The 24,725-nt window shown below is 32.7% G+C and overlaps 1 long non-coding RNA gene across 1 annotated transcript in view; it reads left to right on the top strand.

The window, feature by feature from the left end:
• The first annotated feature begins 6,032 nt into the window (after nucleotides 1-6,032).
• LOC308640329 overlaps nucleotides 6,033-24,725 on the top strand; it is a 31,892-nt gene continuing 13,199 nt past the window's right edge. The window contains exon 1 of the long non-coding RNA XR_014020245.1: nucleotides 6,033-6,108. This is a non-coding gene — a long non-coding RNA (uncharacterized lncRNA). The remainder of the gene's footprint in view (nucleotides 6,109-24,725) is intronic.

Raw genomic sequence — 24,725 nt, 5'->3', positions numbered from 1 at the left:
GACCATGGTGACCAGGTCCAGAACCAAGGGAGGCTTCTCCTGGCTTGGAGTGGACAACAGGTTGAGGAGAGAACCTATGGAGAAGTTGTGGCTTTCACCAAAGTTCAGATGAAGTGGTAGAGTTTGAGAGATGAGAAAATCATGCAGAGGATCAGAAGAAAAATGACAAGTGATGGGATGTCAGGTCCTCATCAGGCTCTTCAGCTTGAGTGTATGCTGGTTTCTGCTGGCTAAATCCCTGCCCATTAGCTCTATTATTTATACTAAATTTGGGGGCTTTTAACCTCTCTTTCAATTCTTCTTAGCTATCATGGGATTTCTCCATGACATCATTTACCCTGGGGTCAGAAACTTCTGGTCTTGTGGTCTCCACTCTGATTTTCTTGTCTTTCTCTCTTATCAGGCAAGTATAGCCTGCCAGATATTTCACTCTGTTTATCACTTTAAGGGGAAGTAACATTTTTTAGGCTATACTGGATGATTCTGTGGGTGTGCCTGGTACCACTGCATGTTTCAAACCAGAGCTTTTAAAATGGAGTTGTTTAAGCTCAGGGCTAAGGCCATTCTCACAGTCCCAATTAAAGACTTTTTAAAAATGTAATGGGAGGTTTTTCCCTCCATGTATGTAAGACCACTTTAGTAAAATGACCTGTAGAAGCATTCCAAGCATTTCCAGGAAACATCTGTGTCCTAGTGTGGAGGAAAATAAAGATGGGACTGAACTTGATTTAAACTCTAAGGAAGTTTAATCACAAAGGCTAGAGTACATAGTGAATCTGAACATCAGAAGCCATGTGAGAATCCTGGTACATTAAAAAAAAATTAGTTATCAATGGACTTTTATTTTACTTATTTATATGTGGATCTGAGGATCCAACCCAGTGCCTCACCCATGCTAGGCAAGCATTCTGTTACTGAGCCAAAACTCCAGCCCTAATCTGATACATTTTTATTAACCTGTTTTACATAGACATTAACCAGTAGCCTTAATACTTTTTCAATATCTGTTTGGATTGAATTAATAACCCAGAAATCAGTGAAGCAAAGAATCTAATTTTATCTCCAACTGTGGTTTCAGATATCATAGTGTCGAGTTAAGATTCCCCTTTGAAGAACTTAACTGTGTTGTGTTCTCATTCCAACCTCCCATATTTGCCCAGTCCTTAGTTTTAGAACAGTCTGACTTAAGGTGTCCACAGATATCAATGTCTCTTAGCCTATTTAGAAAATATCATTATCTGAGTCTTGTCTTCTACAGATCAGTTTGAACTATAAGTGTGTAGCATCTAAGGGGAGTAGTTCAATGCTGTGAAGCCAGAAGAAATCTTTTGATATTCCTTTCATCTAAAAGGATTTTTTTTTTGGGGGGTGCATACCAGGAATTAAACTCAGAGGCACTCCAAGACTTAGGCTCATCCTTAGCCCTATTTTACATTTTCTTTGGAAAGGGTTGCTTAGTGCCTTACCATTGCTGAGGCTGCTTTGAACTCTCCATCCTCTGCCTCAAACTCCCAAGACCCTGGGATTAGAGGCATTTCCCACCATGCCTGACTGGCATTTCATTTTTTTATTAGATACTGTGAATAAAGCTACAATAAAAATGGAATTGCAGTTATTTCTTTGAGAAAAGTTTTCCAATTCATTTAGATGTATGCCCAGAAATATTATTACTGGATTGTATGGCACTTTTTTCGCCAGATTTATTATTATTATTTTTAGTTATTGAGTCACTATAGATTAACCCATGGGCACTTTTTCACTGGGCTATACACCAACCTGTACCCCTTTTTTGAGACAGCATCTCACTCATTTGGTTACAACCTTGCCAAATTGCTAAGACTGGTCTTGAACTTGAGATTCTCCCCTCTTATACTCCTGAGCCACTGGAGCATAGGCATGTGCAGCCTTACTTTGCTACCCCAAATTATATGTCATTTTTTCTTGAGCTTTGGAAGAACCTTAACCCTTTTTTCAAAAAAATATATTTATAAATTTTTAAATTTTCACTAATATTTTTACATGTATATGGACACTAGCATAATTGTAATCTTTCAGAAATTGTTCACCTTACTTGGTTTGGCACTGGGAGATAAACCTAGGAGTGCTAACCACAGAGCCACATCCCCAGTCCTTTTTATGTTTTATTTTGAGACAATGTGGAGAAAACAGGAGCCACTTCAATGAAATTAAAAATGTGTCTGATCCCAAGAAAGCAATTTTTTCAAACTATAGGATTTATTTCACTTTGAATGTTCCTCCTCTTTTCACCTATTTTTCTGGTTTCAACAGCATGGATGAACATATCTGTAGCCTTATGCTATCATATAACTACATATTATCAGGATCAGAAACACAGTATTTTATATAGGCTTTGCTACTGTTTGAGGAGTATCATATATATTAAATAAACACTTTACACAAAAAATAATAGCAATTTATATAGTTTCTGTAATTCAAGAGAAATTGTTTCTGGTCCTTATCAATACTGTGTAATTTTTTTTTTTTTTTTTTTTTTTTGGCATCAGATGTTAGCTTGCATTTTTATAATTTGTTAAAATGTTAAGAGGTTATACTTTTTGAACATTTCTCCTACCATAAGTGTCATTTTTTTAATTAAATATTCTTAACTTTTATTATGTGAGCTCATGAGTTCTCTCACTTCTCTTTATACCTTTTCTTAAAATTATGTTATTATTTAGCTGTGGCTGGACATACTACCCTTATGTTATTTATTTATTGTTATGTGGTGTTGAGGATGGAACCAAGGACCCCACATGTGCCAGGTGAGTGATCTGCTACTGATCCAGAACTCCAGCCCATCTTTGTACCACTTAATGAAAAATACTTTATTTATTAATGTTGCCCAATTTATAATTTTTTAACATATTTATGTAACTTTCTGAAAATAAATAACTGCTCTGTTTTGTGGTTCTTGAAATTTAATCCAAAGTTGCCATTACACTCATCAACATCCCCAGGCATTTTTTAAAAATCTTATATAGAGACAGGTTGTTGGCAAGTGGCCCAGCTAACCTTGAAATTTTAACCTTTCTGCCTTAGTCTTCCAAATAGATGACATTAGAGGCAAGTACTATGACATTTTCCATATAAATCCCTTTTATTCATGCTGGGGATTGAATGCAGGGGTAACTGACAAATGAATTACATTCCCAGGATTATTTTATATATTATGTAGTGACAGGGTCTCACTGAGCTTTTTAGTGACTCTTTCTATTGTGGCTGGCATTGAACTCACAATCCTCCTGCCTCAGTCTTCAGAGTTTTGGGATTGCAGGCATGTGCCACCACACCTAGCATAAATTCCTTGTTATAGTAACTTTTGACAGATATATATGTGTTATTGAATCTAGGGGTGGTATACCCTTAAGCCACAGCCGTATACCCAGGCCATTCAATATTTTATTTTGAGACAGAAACTTCCTCATGGTGGTCATGGCCTTCCTGTGTTGATGAGCCTTTCTTTGAACTTTTGGTTCTTAAGCCTCTACCTCCAAAGTCATTGAGATTATTTCTGTAATACCATCCACAGCTCTATTTTATTTTTATACTGAAGTATAAAATACTCCTGAAACTAAGTTTCTTCTGGTATTAAGAAAGAATATAATATTGTTTTCCCAAAAAATAATTTCTTGTCCCAATGATTGTTTTGGAAAGAATGTCATATTTCTATTTTTGAAAAGCACTGCAAAGTTTCTCTAAATTTCAAGTTTCTTGTTGTTTGTTTTGTTTTGTTTCATTTTCTTTTTCTTAATAAAGATTCTGTGTTACTTACACACATCTATTTATTCATATTATTATAAGGTATCTAATTATTTCTATAAGTTCATATTGTACAACAATGTGTGGTAAAATCCATCTGTTTTTCAGTGATGTACTTCAAGTAAATCTAATATGTAGCCTAAGATAAATTTTAAAAAAAAGTTAAAAAAGTTTAGAGTTCAATGTATACCTATTATTAAATGAGGCATATTTGGTACAGGTACATATATATTACTATTATATACAATTAATATTTTATTGCTACATCTCAAATTAATCATATCTCTTTCAATTTAATTTGTCTTCTGGAAGCACGCATACATGACACTATGCAGATGTACATTTTTTGTGGTGTGAAAATTTTGCTTTTGCTTAGTATGTTCTGCCCTTTACTCTCCTTTTTATGAAATTGTCATTTCAAAATTATTCATTTTTCTGAATTTTAGACCTTTTATTTTAACTAGTGAAGTCTGTAGATTTTCTTTTTATCCTCAGCTTTAGGTGCATCCCACTATATAAATTTTAATGTTGTGTAATTGACCTCTAATATTCAGTAAAATTTACCCCAAATTCTGAGCACTCTGGACTATTGATGTCTGAATGAAAAAAAATCTCAAAATTATTCATGCAAAAAGCAGGAAATGGATGGATCAGAATGTAAGACTGGTGGATGCTAAGTATGTAGGTGACATTATTTTTTTTAAAGTATTGGTGGAGGGGCTGGGCCCAGCTCCAGATTTCTGACCTATCACATAAGAGGCCCTGTGTTTGATCATCAGCACCACATAAAAATAAATAAAATAAAGATATTGTGTCCAAATACAACTGAAAATAAATACATTAAAAATTGTGGAATATATGGGGGTAGGGAGATAAAGATCAATGAAAAAAAAAAACTTGAGCAGCAGAAGGGTTCAGATGCAAAAAGTCTACAATGGCATCATGAGGTTACATGGGTAGTGTTCTTGGAAGCAGAAATAAAATTTGGGAAGAAAGAAAAAGGTAACTGTTGCACTATTCCCAAGTGAGAGAGCCAGTTGTGTGGGTTCTCTTTTTAACACTTCCTATCTAGAAGTGGAATTGACAGTTCATAAGGTATGCCTCAGTAAGTAGTAGAACACCATATTGAAAGTACCTTTACACTTTTTCAAGGCTACAAGCTCTCTTTTACAATTGCAGTCACATTACATCCTTGTACTTTTTAGTTATTCATTCATTCATTCAATTATTTATTTGTTTATTTACTCACTTTTTCTTGTCATTGTTTTTACATTATTAGTGATTATATAATGGCATAAATATCCCAAATGTTAACTTCTCTAATATTGGTTTATGTGTTTATGTATATACTTATTATTTGAACAATTTCCCCCTTGCCAAACCTGATTTATATTAGATCTTAATCTTGTTTTATAAATACTTGATAAAAACATTATTTTAAACAGCTTAAGGATCTATCTCCTGAGCATAATTCCAATCACAAACTAAAGTGGGCATCTGGGTCAATTAAAAGATGTGTCAAATCTTTTCTTTGTTCCTATTTACACCTTAAAATAGGACTCCTCTCCCACTTGTATATGTTTGAGAACATACTAATTTCTGAATGCAGCATTTAATAAATATAGATGAGTTTTCATCAACAAATCCACTATTGTTTTTAAATTTTTTAAATCCTTGCTCCTGAAAGTTTCACTGATTACCCCCCACCTCTCTCTCTCTCTTTCATATTACAGATTGAACCCAGGAATGCTTTTCTGCTAAGAAACATCCTCAGCCCTTTATAAAATATTTTATATAGAAAAAAGGTTTTGTGAAGTTTCTTAGAGCCTCACTAAGTTGCTGAGGATGGCTGGCTTTGAACTAGTGATCTTTCACCCACAACCTCAGAAGACTCCAGAATTATAGGCATGCACCACTGCACACAGCTTTTGATACTCTCTTTAAAATAATCAGTCACAACTCTAATAATTGAAATTGCATTTACATCACTCTTTTCTAATGCAGTAATATATTACCATCTAAAATATTTTTTTAAAAAATTTGTTAGATGACTACTATTTTATTCACAGATTTTATTCTGTTACCTCTTTAGTATTGATAAGTGGTCTTATTTCTCTTCTTTCTTCTTCTTAGATATGTGTGGTCTCTTGTTATCAAATGCATCTATGATAAGTGTGTTGAAAATTATGATTCTAAACCTATCATGAATCCCAACATTTCCAAGAGTATTGAGAGTAGAAAAAGAAGAATATTCATAACTAATGAATCACTTTCAGTGGAAGCATAGTACCAGTGTCCAAGGTGGAATGTAATCAAGATGCTTCAGTGGTAAGGTGGAGTCAGAACACCACCCTAGGGATTTGGGGACCTCTAAAGCACCATGTCCATATCAGAATCTTTTATTCACCTTTTAAATACAGTTATTGCTGCTTGCATAAAAAATAAAACACTATGTATAAGAAAGGTGAATGAGAATTAAATCCTGTGGAGGCACCAAGGTTGATCTTTAATTCTAGTGGATAATTAGTAAAATAAGAAAAACCTTGCAATAGCCTCCATCTTTCCCAACTACGTGGAATAGAACATTTAGATGTACTGAACTGAAGTGACAAAAATGCATTTCATGGAGGTGGTACCAAAGAAATTTTAATGGCAGAATCCTGGAAATGTTAGATAAAAATATACACATTCATATACAGTTATACAGAGAAAAAGATAAATGATAAGCTCATAAATGCAAGAGTAAATTCAGTGTACATGAGTTGTATGTACAAGGTAATGATAACAGCATGAGTTATATGTACAAGGTAATGATAACACCTAAAAGATGAAGAAAGTAGTAATTGAGGTGATACAGAACTCTATAATTGTGGGGAATAATAATAAAAATTAATAAAAATAGATACTGTTATATCACTTTGGGTATGCCTCTTTCCTCTGCTGTTCATCTGAATTTGGTTCTCTCAGATAAGCTTAGGTTGGTAAAGTGCTTTCTGAATTTTTGTTTTCTTTTGTTTTCAGGATTTTGTCAGCTAAGTCTTGTAATGCCCAGTCCTGAACTCACTTTTGTTGCCTTTTTACAATTTATTCTCATCTGCAGAGGCACAAACCCACTTCACTCACTTTGTTCAATGAACTGACTTTTTTCTATCTTTGCAAACAATGTTTGAAATAGTCAGTCTATAGGAGGGTCTTCCATATCATATAATATGGTTCTCAGACCCTGTGGGAATTGAGGGTAGTTCCCTGCTGTTTTACTATCATCTTCCCTGTGAGAATGTTTATCTATCTTTTGTATTCCACCAACTCAGAAGAGAAGTACTTGTGGTCATATGCTAAAGAACACTAGAAACTATAAGATTTGAGAAAATGGAAGTAATAACTTTCTCTTACACTATTATAGGAAGTATGGCTATTTCATCAATTTGATTAAAATTTATATACTCACAGTCATTCACACTGTGAAAGTCTTGTATTTAAATAATCCATAATTGTAAGAAATAATTTCTGGTTATTTCATTCCAATAAGTGACTTAATTTTTTAGCCATATTAAAATCAGAAATTACTGAAAATTAAATCTATGTATTCAAATTTCCACGATAATAATGTGATCAGAATTAAGTAGGAATTAAGAGAACATTGAACAAAGTTGCTATAAAACATGATTAAAACTTCCCTGCCTTTCCCTGTAAGAAACAGGTTGATAAAGCAATGTTAAATTTCTGAATAGTATTTAAGTTTATTTGTGATTCATTTTTCAATACTAGTTTCCAGTGCTGAGGATATAGCTCAGTTGGTAGAGTGCTTGCCTTGCATGCATAAGGCCCTGGGTTCAATCCCCTAGCACACACACACGAGAGAGAGAGAGAGAGAGAGAGAGAGAGAGAGAGAGAGAGAGAGAGAGAGAGAGAAATACATGTTTGTTTGTGATGTAACTTATTGGTGTTCTTTGCTAAACCATTCTCTTCATGTTAGATACTCACATGTTCTCTTTGCTCTTAGTTACTTCTGATAACTTCTGCCTTGACTATTATTTTCTTATGAACCTAATAAAGATTCATTTTATTATTTGGAACTAAAAAACTGATTTTCACAGAAGGAGGTTTTCTACTGTTATATATATACTCTGATCATTCTAGTTCTATATTTTGGAGATTGGCTGTTTTATTTCCAGCTTTTTAACCTACTCAATTTAAATTTGATCAATTTGTTGGCTAGTTTCCTATCATTTGTTTCATCAAGTGAATGTAGTTTGATCAATTTTATGGTCCCATTCTCTACTTTTCTACCTCATTGAGATTGGTTTCTTCAAAGTTTCCCATCAAAGTCTCTGATTGGTGGTGGGGATAACTAGAAACTAAACTCAGGGCTACTGGAGTACTGAGCCTCATACCCAGACCTATTTTGTATTTGATTCAGTGGCAGGGCCTCACAGATTTGCTTAGTGCCTTGTTGCTGAGGATAGCTTTGAAGTTGAAATCCTCCATCCTCAGTCTCCAGAGCTACTGGGATTCTAGGCTTATGCCTCCTTACCCAGCTAGATCTTGCATGTCTTAATTTGATGTCATTTTAAACTTGCAAATACAACTATGTTGCACTTACAGAAATATATTTCCATTCATTATGCAATTATTATTGTGGTAGCAAAGTTTTTTTTTGGGGGGGGTAATGTTTCTCGTATAATTTTTCTGTTGTACTTACTAAATTAAATATATATCATGTTAATGTCATGTTATTGACAGTGTTTTACAACATTTAATATTTTTGTAGCTATGTAGTAACTAAAAATGAATAAGCTCATATTTCTTCAATCTTATATGACCCCAATGTAGCTAGTTTCAGACACACTTTTTACTGTTTCTACTCAAATTTGTCATTTTATGATGAGTAGGCCAATGACAAAATAAACTAAATTTTGTGAAAATGAAACTAACATTCAAAAAATAAATATTTAATTGTATTTATTCAGGTTATCATCACATCTGATAAGCCTATAAAGAAAATAGTAGTGTGACTACTTCATAGGTGATTGTGAGTTGTTTTAGTAATTAATATGTTACCACAATGTGTACATTAGAAACAGCTCATAATTTACTCAGTGAACATTCTTTAAAATATGATATTTTGAGAGACCTTTAGCATGACAGCAAGAAGATATTCATGAAAGGTTAGCCCAGCAGAACTAGTGAACAGGAAAAAAAATTCCAAGTATTTATAATTGCTGGTCCAGAAAAGTAGCTCAAGAAAATAGACAAGTAAAGGTACAAACAAAAGTATAAAAGGCAATAAAAATACACATTTTTTCTACTTTCTTAATGGATATTGAAAGCAACATATAAAATTGCATATTTAGAATATATGTCCTTAGTTCCTCAAAAACCCTAACCTGAAAAATAAAAATAAAAACAAAAACAAACAAAAAAACCTCTCGCTATGTGGTAAGCATTCTTAGTATTCTTCTTTATATTGTTTGACACATATTTTGAGGTTTCTAAAGGGAAAACATGTAAAAAATAGAGAGTGTCTTCAGACTGAAGTGTTCAACATTTTTTTTCATCACCCACACACATACATTTGGCTTGGTACAAAAATCCTTGTTTAATTCTACTAATTTGCACTTTTTTTCAGAGTGCAACCAAAAGTTCCAGATGTGTATCTTCTAGTCTAGCATGTACTCAGTGCCACATTAGTTATTCACCAATGGAAATCTGTCCTCAAAAAGCACTGATTAATTAATTAATTAATTTCTAATTTTACTGTGGAATTGACTTAAGTAAATGTGTGACTCTTTATTTTATTCTTCTTATTTTTGTTCTTCTTTGTACTGGGGATAAAATCTAGCAGTGCTTTATAATTGAGTAAAATCATCTCTGCCTAAGTTGCCCAATTAGTTTTGTACTTTCATTAGTATCGGGAATTAAACCCAGAGGAACTTAACCTCTGAGTTACTTGAAAAACTTTTTTTTTTAGTTAAATCTCTGAGGTTGCCTTTAACCTTGAGAATTACCTGTTTTTTCCTTATGAGCTACTGGTATTACAGAAGTTCACCATCATAACAAGGAATCTTGTACTTATTTGGTTGGCCTCACCATCACAACTTACTAAAATTATAGATGTACACCATCATGCCTGATTCTTGCTGAGTAAATTTGAGGTACTGAGTTCAATTCTAAGCATCACATATACATAAATAAATAAAAATTAAAAGTCCATCCACAACAAGACACATACTTCACATTTGTTTATTATTTTATTACTAAATTAATATTTGTTAATAAAACTGGTTATTAAACCCATAATATTATAATTAGGCTTTATGAAACTGGATAATGAACTAAAAGTAATGTATATGTCCTGGTCTCAGGAGATTACAGTTCATCAGTTATTTACAATATATATCATGTTCCTTTGATTTGCAACTGTTAGTTATCTCCTTCAAATAGAAATTAAAGTAGAGGCTAAAAAACTTGTAGGCCATATTTGTTTCAACTAAGTGCTGATTTTGTAATTAAAAAAAACTATTATATAATTAATTCACTTTTAGTAAATTTCAGATATTAGTCATTTTAAGGGTTTTGGTGATTGACCCCACTGACACTTTACGAATGAGTCACAGCCTGAGAATTTCAATTTTAAGACATGGTCTCTCTATGTTGCATAGGACCTCACTAAGTTGTTGAAGTTGGACTCCAACTTGCAATCCTCCTGACTCAACCTTCAACATTTCTGTGATTACAGTAGTGCTCCACTGCCCCCTAAAATTATTAGATTTTAAGAGAGCACAATTGGAAATAGAATGACCCTGCTTGGTTTGCTTTGTATTCATAATCCTCTGACCTCAGCCTCCAAAATTGCCAGTTTTACCAATGTATGATAAATTGTGTAATTTGCATCTTTGTGAATTACTCATATAACTTATGTGTAAATAACATGTCAGGAAACTTTATGCTCAGGATCTTATTTCTCAGGTTTCATTTTGTCTTTTAGTAAATGCCTTGTGACTCCTTTTTCATAAATCTGACTGTCCCTATGCATAGTTTCTTCTGTCTGAAAACATGGCTATGAGTTATAGATGATTTTTGTTTGTTTTAATGCAGACTTGTTCCTTGCTATGTTAGAGTAAGACCCATGACATATGAAAGAGCATAGGTAATAGAGATTGCTGACACTGAAGTAGAGCAAAAGTAGGAGTGAGGAAGCTGAGGAGCCCAGAGAACTGAGGATTGTGTGAGACGGAGCACACTAATCAGCAGGGAGATCAAGTTTATATTCTACAAAAAATAAATAGGCAATACAAGAAAGCATATATGTGAAGTATTAGAAAATATTAGTTAATCATGTGAAATTTTTATTCACTCATAAAACAGCAACAACAATCAATAGAGTATTAGTAGAATGTTAATTAGAACATAATAAATGTTCACTTTTGCAATAAGAAATATAATACAGTTGAAAATTGGCATTATATATTTTTTCAAAAAGAGATAAATAGATAAAGCAAGACATGCCTGTAATCCCATGATTGAGGGCTGAGGCAGGAGGATTACAAATTAGAGGCCAGCTTAATACACTTAGGAAAACTCTCTGCCAAAATAAATCAAAAGGACTAGGGATGTAGTTCAGTGGTAAATGACCCCAGGGTGCCATCTGTGTCCAAAAATACAAAACAGAGAGAATGAGAGAAAGAGAGTGAGGGGCTAAGAGAGAGACAAAGAGAGAAAGAAAGGGAGTGAGAGAGAGAGAGAGAGAGAGAGAGAGAGAGAGAGAGAGAGGCAACCAAGATTAAAATTATACATTTTACATGGGTTGTGGCAAAACAGTCAAACACCTGCCATGCTTGTGCAAGATCTTGGGTTTGATCTCCATTGGTGCATGCACACACACACTCACAAAAAATGAATATTAATTCATATAAGAATATTAAAAAACTTGAAAACTTTATAATAGTGGTTGATGTATAGACATAGTTTTCTTATATACTTATTACAAATTATAAAGTATAAATGAAAATTTAAAAAGTCACAGTATATTCACCTAAATGTAAGTGGATCTCACAATGAAAACTCAGTGTTTTTTTAACAATAATAAGTTACATTTTTCTTTCCCTATTTTACAGGCTTTAATTTTGGTTGCTTTATGAATTCCATAAATTATTTATCTTTTTATTCCTAGAAAGCACATGTGAACTTAAAATTAACTTTATAAATATTTTCAGGGTGTAATTCTTTATCATTTAGTATATTCACATGTTTACCATCCCCAGTATTTAGTTTTAGAAACTATTTTAGATGAAAAGAAATTAGTGCTCACTACCAGTTTTTTCCTTTTTTATTTTTCACATAGCTCTAGGCAATGACTTATATGTGTTTTGGATTCATGAATTTACTTGTGCAAAAAAATTAAATATAATATTAATTGTAAATCACATTATAGTTTCTCTCCTTACTTTCAATTAGCTTAAAGTTTCCATGTACACATTCATTGTAACATTTAGTGCTCTCATGAATCCTACTTGCTCAATATGGCTGGGATAATAACTCAGAGGTAGTGTGCTTTCCTAGCCTGTGTGAGGCCCAGAGTTCAATTTCTAGCAACACAAATATAACTTTCCTGAGTAATAGTCTACTGTGAAAATTTACATGTTTCCATTTATCTATTTACCTTGCACTGATTTTACATATTGGTTCTTATGAATAGTTCAGTAATAAATATTCCTATATGAATGACAGTCTCAATACATTTCCAGTTACTTTTGGTATATTTCAGAAATAAATGCTTCTTCATCTAGTAATTCTTTATTTTACCAAGAAACCATCAATGTAATTTTACTTTTGTATCAGAGAGGCATGGAATTTTCAATATTCTGCATATTTACATTTTTTTCTTTTCCATGTTGTTTTATTTTAGGGTATTATTGCAAATATTTATAATTTTTGTTTACATAATATAAAATAGTTGCTTTGGATAGGCAAAAGGAATAAAAGAATGATGTCAAAAATAAACACATAGTTGCTCATTCAAAGGTATAACAAAGACATATTAGAACTGTGGTAGCAGTTCTATGTACTCTGTACTATATACTATGTACTATGAAGTCATCTAGATTTTAGGAATTATCATTGACTTAACAGCTTAAAAATTTTGGGGTCTCTGGCATGTATAACATTTTTAATGGTTTATTCCCTTATTGTTGGGTAATTATGAAGGGTGCATTTTGGCACTGGAGTATGAGAGCCTAAAAAGGTAATTATTTGGGCTCTGGGCTCAATCAGCCTCTCAATAAGGAGGAATGACTACCCTCTAGCCAAGGCTAAAAACTTGGAAAGGATAGTTCTTTGAAAACAAAAAGGAAAACTTGATAATTATGTCTTCATTTTCATGTTGAGGTTACTTTTTGTACAGAAGTTTGTTCAAGTCCAATTTCTTATTTCTTATTTTTACTTTGGAAGCATAATGAAGACTCCACAGCTTAATCTGATTTATAAATATGTGATTGTTTTCTTCTTAATTTTTTATACTTTTAATTACTATATTTTAGTGTAAAACACATTTTATGTTAAATATTGTACATAATCTCATGTAAAATCCAATAACATTACTTAAAACATAAGCATGCATTTATATCAATCTATGTTAAAGAAGAGACTACTTATTCTCCAGTTAATTTTTCTGACACAATTGCCAAAATTAAATTGACCAGAGGTATGGAGTTCACTTATAGATTTCTAGTTTTCTTCCATTGTTGTGTTATTCAATCTTATTTGTATATATACTACCTGAATATTCAAATAATTATAATGATTAAGGTAATAGGATATGTCAATGTCAGTAAGATATAATATGTAATGACAGAACATTTTTACTTAATTTTATGAGACATTAACAAGATCAACTAGTGAAAAAAATTGAAGCACAACATTTTTAGAAAAAAAAAACACTTTTTTTTTTATCTTGGATTGAACCGGAGGCACTTCACCACTAATCCACATCCCCATACCTTTCATATTTATTTAGAGACAGAACCCCTCAAAGTTGCTTAGAGCCTCACTAAGTTGCTGATGCTAACTTTGAATTTATTATTTTTCTACCTCTACCTCTTGAGCCACTGGGATTTTAGATACGTGCCACCATGTTTTGTTAGATTTTGTGTTTTATAAAGATGAAATATTGTTAACTTGCATTATTTAAAATCATTCTTACTTATTAACAGAAGTGTTAATAATCAGAATTATCAAAGCAGAGAATCAAGGTGCTGCTTGTGAGGATGATAGGTAACCCTCTGAAGTTCACCAGCCATTAGCTAACTTTTTCTACCAGAAAAACCCAGATAAGCCCAGCTTGAATTAATAAAGCAGCCCAATCAAAATCTAATAAGCTTTAGAGTGAATCATTCACCATTTATAATTGGAAACCAAGATTCTATCACATACTTGGAGAAAATTCTGTGGAAAACAGCAGTTGCCTTATTGGTACTGTTTTCCTTTTTCCCTAAGTTAAGTCTGGACCATTATTGAGGTGCTATTAGCTTATGCAGACATGTATACATCAGATTGATGCAAAAACTGTCACAATACCTCATACAAACTGAGGAAACAATATCACAGCCTAGGTAGGCATTAGGTCAAAGGCTAAGTTACAAAATAAGATGTTTGTCTTTAATATATTTAAGTTTTAGAGTCAAGGCTGTGAAAAGATATACCAAAATGAGACATCCAACTCTTGGAACTCTGTTATGCTATCTGACATCTGAAATGGGAATGAGTCTGTGTCCAGCATCAAATAGAAAAAAAAAAATCATTATCTTTTATGCCTTGTCTTTTGGTCTTCCTTCTCTTTCTGAGGGAAGTGCCTCTACTGCTGTTTGGTTTTGTGGAAAAGCATTTATTAGAAAGTGTATTCTCATATCTCTTGTATGGAATGCAGGGGTCCAGGCCCTTTGACTCCCCAAGGACAGGGAAGCCATATTCTCAAAATGGAATGTGATGATTATGAATTAAGTTGTGCTAGAGCATTAAAATTGAGGGAGTTGTGAGGATGGAGTTCTAAATACATATATATTCTTTATCAGTAATTTTATATTTGTCTCATAATAAGAATACTCTAGATATATTCAGTTTTGTGATTAAAATAAATTTCAACTATGTCTTTTTTTATTTTGTAGACTAAAATAGTTAAATCTACACCTATGCCTAACATATTATTTGTAGTTGGAGATTAGGGGAGTGCTTCCCAGTTGAGAGCTCTAACTGTCTTTTTAGAAATTAGATCAAGAGACTTTAATAAAAAATTATTGCCCTTTATATAGTTTTCAGTAATTAACTATATGTATGCATTTAATTCATACATTGATATTATCCTATATAAAAGGCTTAATGTAAATATCCTATTGCCAGGCTAGACTCCATAACTTTTGGATAAACTTGCCTTTTAAAAAAGCTGCTGTCTGTACTCAATTATAATCACCTTTAAAAAATGAAGTAAATGCACACAAGAACATGCCTATCTTAACTCATTCTGGCCTCATTCATTCCTGGAGGTGATGCCATCTACTGTTATTAGATAGTAGGCTTAGTGGATTCAGACTAGGAGAGAAGCAGTTTCCAATCAGGTGCTCTTGGATGATAATTGATTAATCCAAATTATGATAAGTACAAAAGCTATGACTTACACTACCTGATCGAGTTTTAATTTCTGGAGCTTGTCATTCTTTCAGATTCATTTCTAGGATTTCTTCACAGTGCTCAGGAGACTGAAGTTCTGCTTCCACCTAGATAATAAAAAAATCTATTTGGAAAATGCAAGTCACCCTGAAAGCCAGGCAATAGTTACTGTGCAGGGTATTGAGACCGTATGTGTACACTGGAAAGGCAGAAGCACTCTGAAATATTGTGTGGAGATTATCTGGAGAGTAGTTGGATGCCCTGAACCTGAAATAAATCTCCTGAGACATCCTTCACTTAACTCTCTTTTTTTTTTCTTTGACTATTGGCAATACTGCTACATGATAATGGGCATGCAGTTATTTCTTTTACTTACTCATTTTAACTCCTTGAATTTATATCCAGAATTAATTTAACCATGTTATATGTTATTTCTGTTTTAAATAGTTCAAGGAGTTTACATCATTTTCACAAGTGACTTTTTTAAACTTACATTTTCACCAACAGAGTGCAAGGGTTTTCTTTTTTTCTATATCCATAGCTTCGTGACTCTTTGTTTGGTATTAGATTATTGACAAAACTATTCTCTTTTTTGGGGGGGTAGGCACTTGGGATTTAACTCAGACGCACATCCCCAGCCCTATTTTGTATTTCATTTAGAGACAGCATCTAACTGAGTTGCTTAGTGCCTCACTTTTTCTGAGTCTGGGCATTGAACTCAAGGCCCTCCTGCCTCAACTTTCCAAGCTGCCAGGGTTACAGGCATATGCAACTGTGACTGGTGATGAAAGCTACTCTAACACCTGTGTTCAGTATACAATTGTCCACTATTTGACTTGTTTATCAAATATGTCAGGGAAGATTGTGGAGTCCAGTTTGTCAAGTATCCACAGAGAGAGTGTGTGGAAACCTTTTCTGGGAATTAACAAATATATGTGCTTTATAACCCCTTATCTGAACTACTGCTTGGGATTTTAGAAGCCCATTTAGATGCTTGCAAATCAATAGTAAACAAATATTTTGTTATCTAGGGGAGATTTGCCTATGATCAGTAAGCTTCATTCCCAGAACTTGAGCTTATGGAATGGCTTTTTATTTTGGGTCCTCTGCCTGAGTCTCTTACTTTTCTTTCTCTAGAGTGTTTTCTTATATGTGAGGTAACTGGTTTCTTCTATTGAATGGAAGATGTTGAGATATTACATCAGTCAATAAAGAAAAATTTTCCTGCTGGGAAAAATTGGCTGTCATGGAATTTTTAGAGGGGCAAGCTGAAAACTGGAGCTCTTTGTGTGCTGAACACCCATAAATGCATAAACCAAGTTATTTGTGATTTAACTTCTCTGCCCCAATCCCAGGGTCTTAAGCCCATGGAAGCCCTTGGAAGAACATAGATAACTATTATTTTTTTCTGTATTCTTAGTGGTATTAATGTGAGGATCCTTCTTCAGCACAAGCAAAATTAAGATCTAAAGCACAGAAAACAGTTTAGAGGTAGGGTGTTATATATATGGTCCCAATCTTCCTCTTCTTGGGGTTTCACTAGCTGGTGGTAATTCTGTTCCAATTACGTAGCACATTGCCTAAGGCTGGACTGAGATTCCAGCCTACCCTAGCTTTTTAGGATCATCAAAGGGTAGACATTTTCCAAGTTGTACAGTTTATATAAATGTTTCAGCTCATTTTTTTACTTTGCCTAAGAGGAACTTGAAATATAATATTTCCATTTAATGTATTCATTAATGGAAAGTGAGTCAGGAGCTACTACTTATTTATATTCCCAACATTGCCCTCATTTAATGTATGCCTTTTATCATTGGGCTATTATTGTAATCGTGTGTTTTGCAGATTGTACACAAACTACACCAGTGAATTCTGCCCCCAAGTCGATCTTTCTCCAGGTTGGCCATGTCAACCATTCACATGTGATGTTGTTCTTGAGGTGTTTAGATTTATGTTGACCTTTCAATTCCTATTAAGTATACATAAAGTTTTACATACATATACATTCACCTATGGATTTTGTTTTTTATTATTGTAAAATAAGTTGTTTTTTAAATTCAGAATTTTCAGGTTGCTGGTTTCAAATATAACATATAACATTCCAGATGAATTTTAGAATTTTTTCTCTGGTCACTTCTCTCATTAAAAGTAAAATATGCTAATATTTTAATGAAGTGATATTGTAGATTTAGGGGAAATTTTACATCTTGGTAATGATGAGTTTTATCATGTACACAATGATGTGTATAATAAAGTCTTTTATGTTCTTTTGTATATTTTTATTTTCTCAAACTCTACATATTTTTATACATGCATGAATGCAAAGTAACACATGTATGTGACATCTACATAAAATTATGTGATGACTCACATATTTGTTAAACTGGATGTATTATGATGAAAATGGGTTTTGAGAATCATTTTCTCACTGTATTCCCTTTGCCTTTCTAACACTATTCTTGTTATATCTTTCTCAATGTACATTGCCTTTTCTCCATGTCCTGGATTTCAGCTGTTTGTACCAATATGGCCATATCCTTATATGTTATCATGGTTCAGATATGTAGTAATTTTAATAAGCATATGCTTCTGCTGGGGAATAGACATCTATTTTCAACAAAACTTTCCTAAAAGAAATAACAATTTTTACTCTCTCTTTAGTTCCTTAGAATTTACTTGCTCCATGTTTTTACTTCTACTATTTAATTTTTGTGCCACAGATATGATTTTAATTGCCATTTTCAAATTTCTAAAGCTATTGAGCTATTTTTTATTTATTGAACAGTATGTTTCCTTTGAAAAGGTGGCTATTGATCTCTTCCCTTCCTTTTATTGGCACCAAGCATTGAATTCAGAGGCACTTAACCCCTGAACAACATCCTAGATTTTTAAAAATATTTTCTTTTGATACATGGTCTCACTTGATTGCTTAGGCCCTTACTAAACTTCTGAGACTGGATTTGGACTCACAATTCTCTTTGCTGAGTATCCTGAGCTGCTGGGAGTATAAAAATCTGCCACCAATCATAGCTCTTACTTTCTCTATTTTGGAGTCTCTGTGTTTGATATTCTTTCTATTTTTATTTACTACTTTGCTGCCCAGTTTTAAAATCAGGGATTCTTAACTACTGTGCAACATCCCCTAATATTTTTATTTTATTTTTTAAGTTTTAGACAGGGTCTCTAATTTGCTTATGGGCTTGGATGTGTTGCTAAGGCTTGGGATCCTCTTGTCCTAGCTTCTGTTACTCCTTTTTTATATGTGAGGCATACATTTTGTCATATGTGAGGCAATTAGTTTTTTCCCCAATTTGTTACTTCAGTTTGTACCCTTTAATGGTATCATATTATAAATATGATTTGTATTTAAGTATTTTCCTGTTTTGTTATAAAGTGATCATTTAGGGGCTGGGGATGTGGCTCAAGCCATAGCGTGCTCACCTGGCATCCGCGGGTGCTTGGTTTGATCCTCAGCACCACATAAAAAAAATAAAATAAAGATGTTTTTTCCTCCGAAAACTGAAAAATAAATATTAAAAAATTCTCTCTCTCTCTCTCTCTCTCTCTCTCTCAAAAAAAAAAGGTATCATTTAACTTTGAAAATAAACAACCATATTTCTGTCTCTTAATGGTATTATTTAATATTCTTCATGATTAAAAAAGGTGTGTCATACTACTCAAACACATTCACAGCCATTTCTAAAGTTTATTTTGAGTAAGCATCTCACTAAGATGCTTAAGCTTATCCTAATTTTGCAATATTTCTTTTCCTTCCAAGTAGCTGGTATTACAATCACCAACCATTATGTACACTGTATAAATTTCTTTCTTGTAAAAACTATGGCATATCTTATATTTTTTCTTTTATATTAAGGTATATTTTACCAGTGTATGATTTATTAACTAATACCAGGAAATGATACAATGGCATTTTTATTATGCAGATACTGCATTGTTTAAGCAGATTTTTTTGGAAAGTTTATCTTTTTTTTTTCCTTTATGATAGTCCTGTTTCTGTGTTATATCATTGTCTAAATGGCCAGAGTCTTCTGAAGTATTCTGTCTTTAGTTCCACAGGGCTAATAACTCACCTCATCATGATATCTATATTGATTGCTATAATGTTAAATCCAATAGTCATATGTATCACAATGTTTTCATTAATGATGGACTTTATGTACTCTAATGGCTAAATTATAACCTTGGTGTGTAGTGGTATATACCATGTAGAATTAAGTAAGTACCCTGCATCATTAGTAAACTAACAGAATCACCTTATGGTGCATTTTCTATAATGTATCCACATAATTAAATGAGGCATCATTATACATACCATACATTTTACAAGTATATAATATATAAATATAAAAATTTTACTTATAAAATTTATCAGAGCTCTTTTAATTTTAGTTGTGTTCTCAATGAAACATTTTGAATTACTGATACTTTCTATGCTATATTCACTGTTAATATGTTCAAGTATTACTCCTTTGTTAGTATTTTCCCTATACACTCTACCTATAAAAATTGCCTTTCTCAAAATATTGAGACTGATATTTAGTGAATGAATTATTTTATTTTGAATTAATCATTTAATAGTATAATTTCAGGTACCCTAATTTTTTTGTCTCCCTTATGCTCTTCCTCACCAACTTTTATGAAATTAATTTGATTATATTTAACAATGCAAATACTTGATCGGCATCACAGTCTACCACCGATCAATGAATTATTACAAGTGGAACATACTATGTGACTACTATTTCTATTAAGAAATAGAACATTATTGATGCTACGTAGAAGAGCTTTGTGTCCTCTTGCTTTCACTATACACTCCAGTCACCCTCGTGGTAACTTCAACTTTTTTGTTTCAACTAGTTATTTTAAAGTATTATTATTTAAACAAACAAACAACCAAAAAACAATTGGGACCATTTACTTATTTTGTTAATTGTACAAGAATTGAGTAAAATATGTATATCACTGTGTAGGAAACAAAATCTTACACCAATTATGCCTGAAGGTTTTTGGTGGAACAAATAGGAGGGTGATCCAGGAGTCAAAAAAAGAGGGGTAGCTCAAAATATCAGGGATGGAGCATGAAGAGTTCAATTATGAGAGGTTACCTGAGTATAAGGATTGTGGGATGGTTTGAAGAAGAAGAAGAAAAAAGATTAGGTATGAGTTACTGGAGACAATCTGAGGGAGCTCAGACGGAACAGTTTCAGAAGTAGAGGACCAGCAGATTTAAATTGGATGAGCAGTGCCTGGAGAGGGATAAATTCGAAGTCTTTAAAGAAAATGAGAGTGACATTTCTGGTAAAGCTCTAAGAGCAGGAAGCCAGGTGTGTGGCATACTTGTTTGATTACAGCATTCTGGTTTTTAGGAATGTCCAAATATGAGGCCACTGGGGTAAGTATCCTGCTGCACAATATTTCCTGTCTTCTTCCCCATGGGATCAACCTCTTTTCTCATCTAATACACAGTTAGCAGTTTCTTCATCCTCCTTAGATCCATTCTTTTAGTCCTTCACCTTTCTTCTACTTGTTCCAATTTGCTTTTTCTTTCATTGTGTCCACATTCAGATCCTTGATTCTCAAGGATGCCACATACCTTATGCTTTACTCTGACATTGTTGTGGGACTGGGCATGGGCTCATGGGAATCTTGGTAACCAGGGCTCTGACTTAGACAGTGAAAGATGGCTGCAGAAGCAGTGTGTTTTCATGATGAAAACAGCAGTGGCAGTAACCTGTTGGAAAATTCACAATATTTTGGTGTCCAAGAGTAGAACTGATGACTCATTGAGGTATACCTATGTAGGCAGTACCAAATCAATTTTCCACAAGGCTTGTAATTTCCGTTATTTTTTTTTTTTGCCTTTCTATTTCATGTTCTCCTTCCTGATTGATATGCAATAGTGAATTTGCTTTTTGTAAACTTGTCTCTATAGTCATGATTTATACTCCTTTTTGTAAATTTACATAATGGTTTAATATTTCCTCTTTAATTAAGTGAATTTAGAAATATTTTGACTGTAACATACTCTTTTGGTATGCCTTCTTTTCCTCACAAATATAAACCACTTTCATTCTGTCATATCAACTTTTTGCTACATATGTACTTTGCAAGTATTTTCTCTCACTTTATATTTTATCTTGGATACCTGAGTGTTCCTTATCTACAATATTAAAATTTGGCCTTCACATACATAAATCCATGAAAATAAACAGGAAAGGGTCTTAAAAATTGAGTAATATAGGTCACTGATATAGTTTCTCTTTTCCCAGTATTCAAATAAGTACCATGCACATTCATTTTAAGAGGATTACCAAGGACAGGCAGAAAGTATAAATAGAGTATTAGTTGGAATAATCCAAAGCTCCATGTAATTGAGTGGGTTTAAAGGTTTCAAGAAAAAATAAGTAAATATTCCACTCTGTACACAGTTATGTCCTCTGCTCTGCATCTGGAGACAGTGTATGATGTCACATTTTAATCTGTCATAGTCAGTTTTGTGCATAATTAACCTGTCTTGCTACTTTCTCCTGGATCAGTGTCCCCTCTCTTCCTTCATCCACTGTGTATGAAATTTTATTTTTTGTGATTCTGTCAAATACTCTGTGCAAGAATAAAAATAAGCTCAATGGAGGATATAACATCTATGTTGCTATAGTTCTGATTCTATGAGGCTTGAATGTTGTAACTTGTTATGACAGCACCATTCTCTCTCTCTCTCTCTCTCTCTCTCTCTCTCTCTCTCTCTGTGTGTGTGTGTGTTTGTGTAGTCTCTCTTTATTCTTTTGAAGGCTGTATCACTACTAGGAGAACGGAAACATTTGTAACCACAGAAAAAATACAATAACCATTAAAAGCTGGAATGATTTTCTTCCAGAGTTTCTGAAGGAGTGTGTCTTTGCTAAAATTTGTTATTAATCCTCTGTCTTGATAATACAAACATCCATAACTATAAAAAATGAGTTTTTTTATTATTTTAAGCTGTTATATTTGTGATTATTTCTTTTAGTAGCAATAGGAATCTAGGGACTTTTTTTGCAAGTTTAATTGACAATGTAACCAAACTGAATTCTCCAAAAGTGGTAGGTATCAAATATAAATACTGGTTGTCCAGGTTGTTTATATATATTTGCAAGTTTAATTGAAAGCTGCCTAGCATATTTTCAGAAACAGAATGAGCTTGGTAAGGCAAATTCTTCAGCATTTCATTTATTTATTTATTTATTTATTTATCTATTTATTTGTTTATTTAATATCTTACCTGCTGCTTACTGCAGATGTGACTCTATCTTTTATGTAACTTCTCATTCTTTATAAAATATTTTCTTCTAAAATACTTTTTAATATATTTTATTTTTGCAGTTTTCAAAAATGTAGGGCTGATTCTGAAAAACTTCCTGAATATACGTTTTTATTTTTAAAACTTGGAGGATTTTTTTATTGCTTCTGTCATCTACTTAATTGAGAACAGAAAATTTACTGGTTCATGTTTCTTTCACTTTTTTCACTGAGTGGATATATTTGTGTCTCTTTGGTGGTCTTGTTTTTTTCTTTTTGTTTTGTTTTGTTTTGTTTTGTTTTGTTTCTGAATTGTAGATTTTTGAGATTCAAACCAATGTTTTTAATATGGTAAAAGTAAGGTATATACCAAGTAGCTTACTTGTGTCTCTTGCTATTTAATTTTGTTTTTTCCCCAAATGAGTTATAACAGAGCTAAAAAAGTAGATATTTTCAAGGTCACCATAAAGGAAGTGTGTAAAGATAGAAAAAAAAAATTAGACAAAATGGAAAAGTCAACAAAATATATGCACTTGGGCTTCTGACTAATGTGGTGAATTTCTGGCTGAATGTTATCTAATGTGCTGTCATTGTGTACATAAAAATTGGAGAGTGAAGTCTTAAATTCAGAATGGTCACATAGAACTGTTTTTCATCTCTAATGTGTCTTAGAGTATTTACCAGGGGTATTAAAGGATCTCTATACTCCTTATTGTGTAGTGTTCAGTGACTTTGAAACCGTTTATGAATTCACATTCCTGAAAACTTTAAAAAGCTGAGAAAAAGTGTCTTTTAAAACATAAATAAATCAGTATAAAAGAATACTATATTCTGTTGTTTAAATGGGATCTCAACCTATAAATAGTGATATTAAAAATCTATACTTAGAAATATGTGCACGTAGCAAAGAAAATTTACCAAAAACTACATACCTATTAATATTGCAGCCAAAATGTAACTAACAACATTTTATAATTTCTCAGTATTATCTATTAAATTCTGTATGTGCTTTATTATTGTCAAAGTTTTACCACACTGCCTAAATTTTGTAATATATTAGAAATCTTCTCCTTTTTTGGTACCATTAATTGAACCTAGGTACACTTAAGCATTGAGACAAATCCTGTGCTCCCATGCCCTTTTTATATTTTTATTAGAGACAGTGTGTTGCTGAATGACTTAGAGCCTTGCTAAGTGCAGAGGCACTATTTGACCTTGTGATCATCCTGCTTCATCCTCCCAAGTCACTGGAATTATAGGTGTATACCACCATGTCTAACATATATTAGCAACCTTAAGATTGACACTTGTTTCTCTTTGTTTTATAATAACCTATGGTTATTTTGTACAAAAATTATGCAATGTATTTTGGGATGTATAATGTGTACATAAACATTTATAGTACTTGCACAAAGGGTACAAGAAAATAAACAGTCTGTGGTAAGGCTTTTATTTTGTATTTAGTAAACTCATATAATATTGGCTCTAATTAAATTGAGATAAGATGGAAATTATAATTTTCTTAGCAACCAGTAAAAATAAAATATAGTGTCATTGAAATACTAGGAAAAAATAAGCTGAGTGGAATAATTATTTGTTTAAAATTATTGATGGCCCCATTCATCCTAATGGTCCAAAATAAGAAATAACTCAAATGTTCTTGAATGTTGAAATGAACAATTTGTAGTGCATCCATAAAATACAAAATCAGTCATCAGTATAAAGGAACACTTTACTGAAGCACACGTGCTTATTGACTCTTACAGTAGCTGTATTTAAAATTATATTGCATTATGCCAGACAAAATAAAATTATAGTTTTTATAATACATTACAGTAACATCATTCTGGGGAAAACAAAGTTGCATGTAAAAAAAATGTTTTTTTTTTGGGGGGGGCAATGATGTAAATACTCTGTGCTTAAAAGTAGTGAAGGATTTAACATTCTAATTTGTTAAAACTGTATAATGTATTTCTATGACATTCAAG

This window comes from Spermophilus citellus (genome assembly GCF_964194105.1).
Source record: "Spermophilus citellus genome assembly, contig: SCAFFOLD_267, whole genome shotgun sequence".
Classification (NCBI taxonomy): Eukaryota; Metazoa; Chordata; class Mammalia; order Rodentia; family Sciuridae; genus Spermophilus; species Spermophilus citellus.
This window is presented reverse-complemented; position numbering and strand designations above follow the sequence as displayed.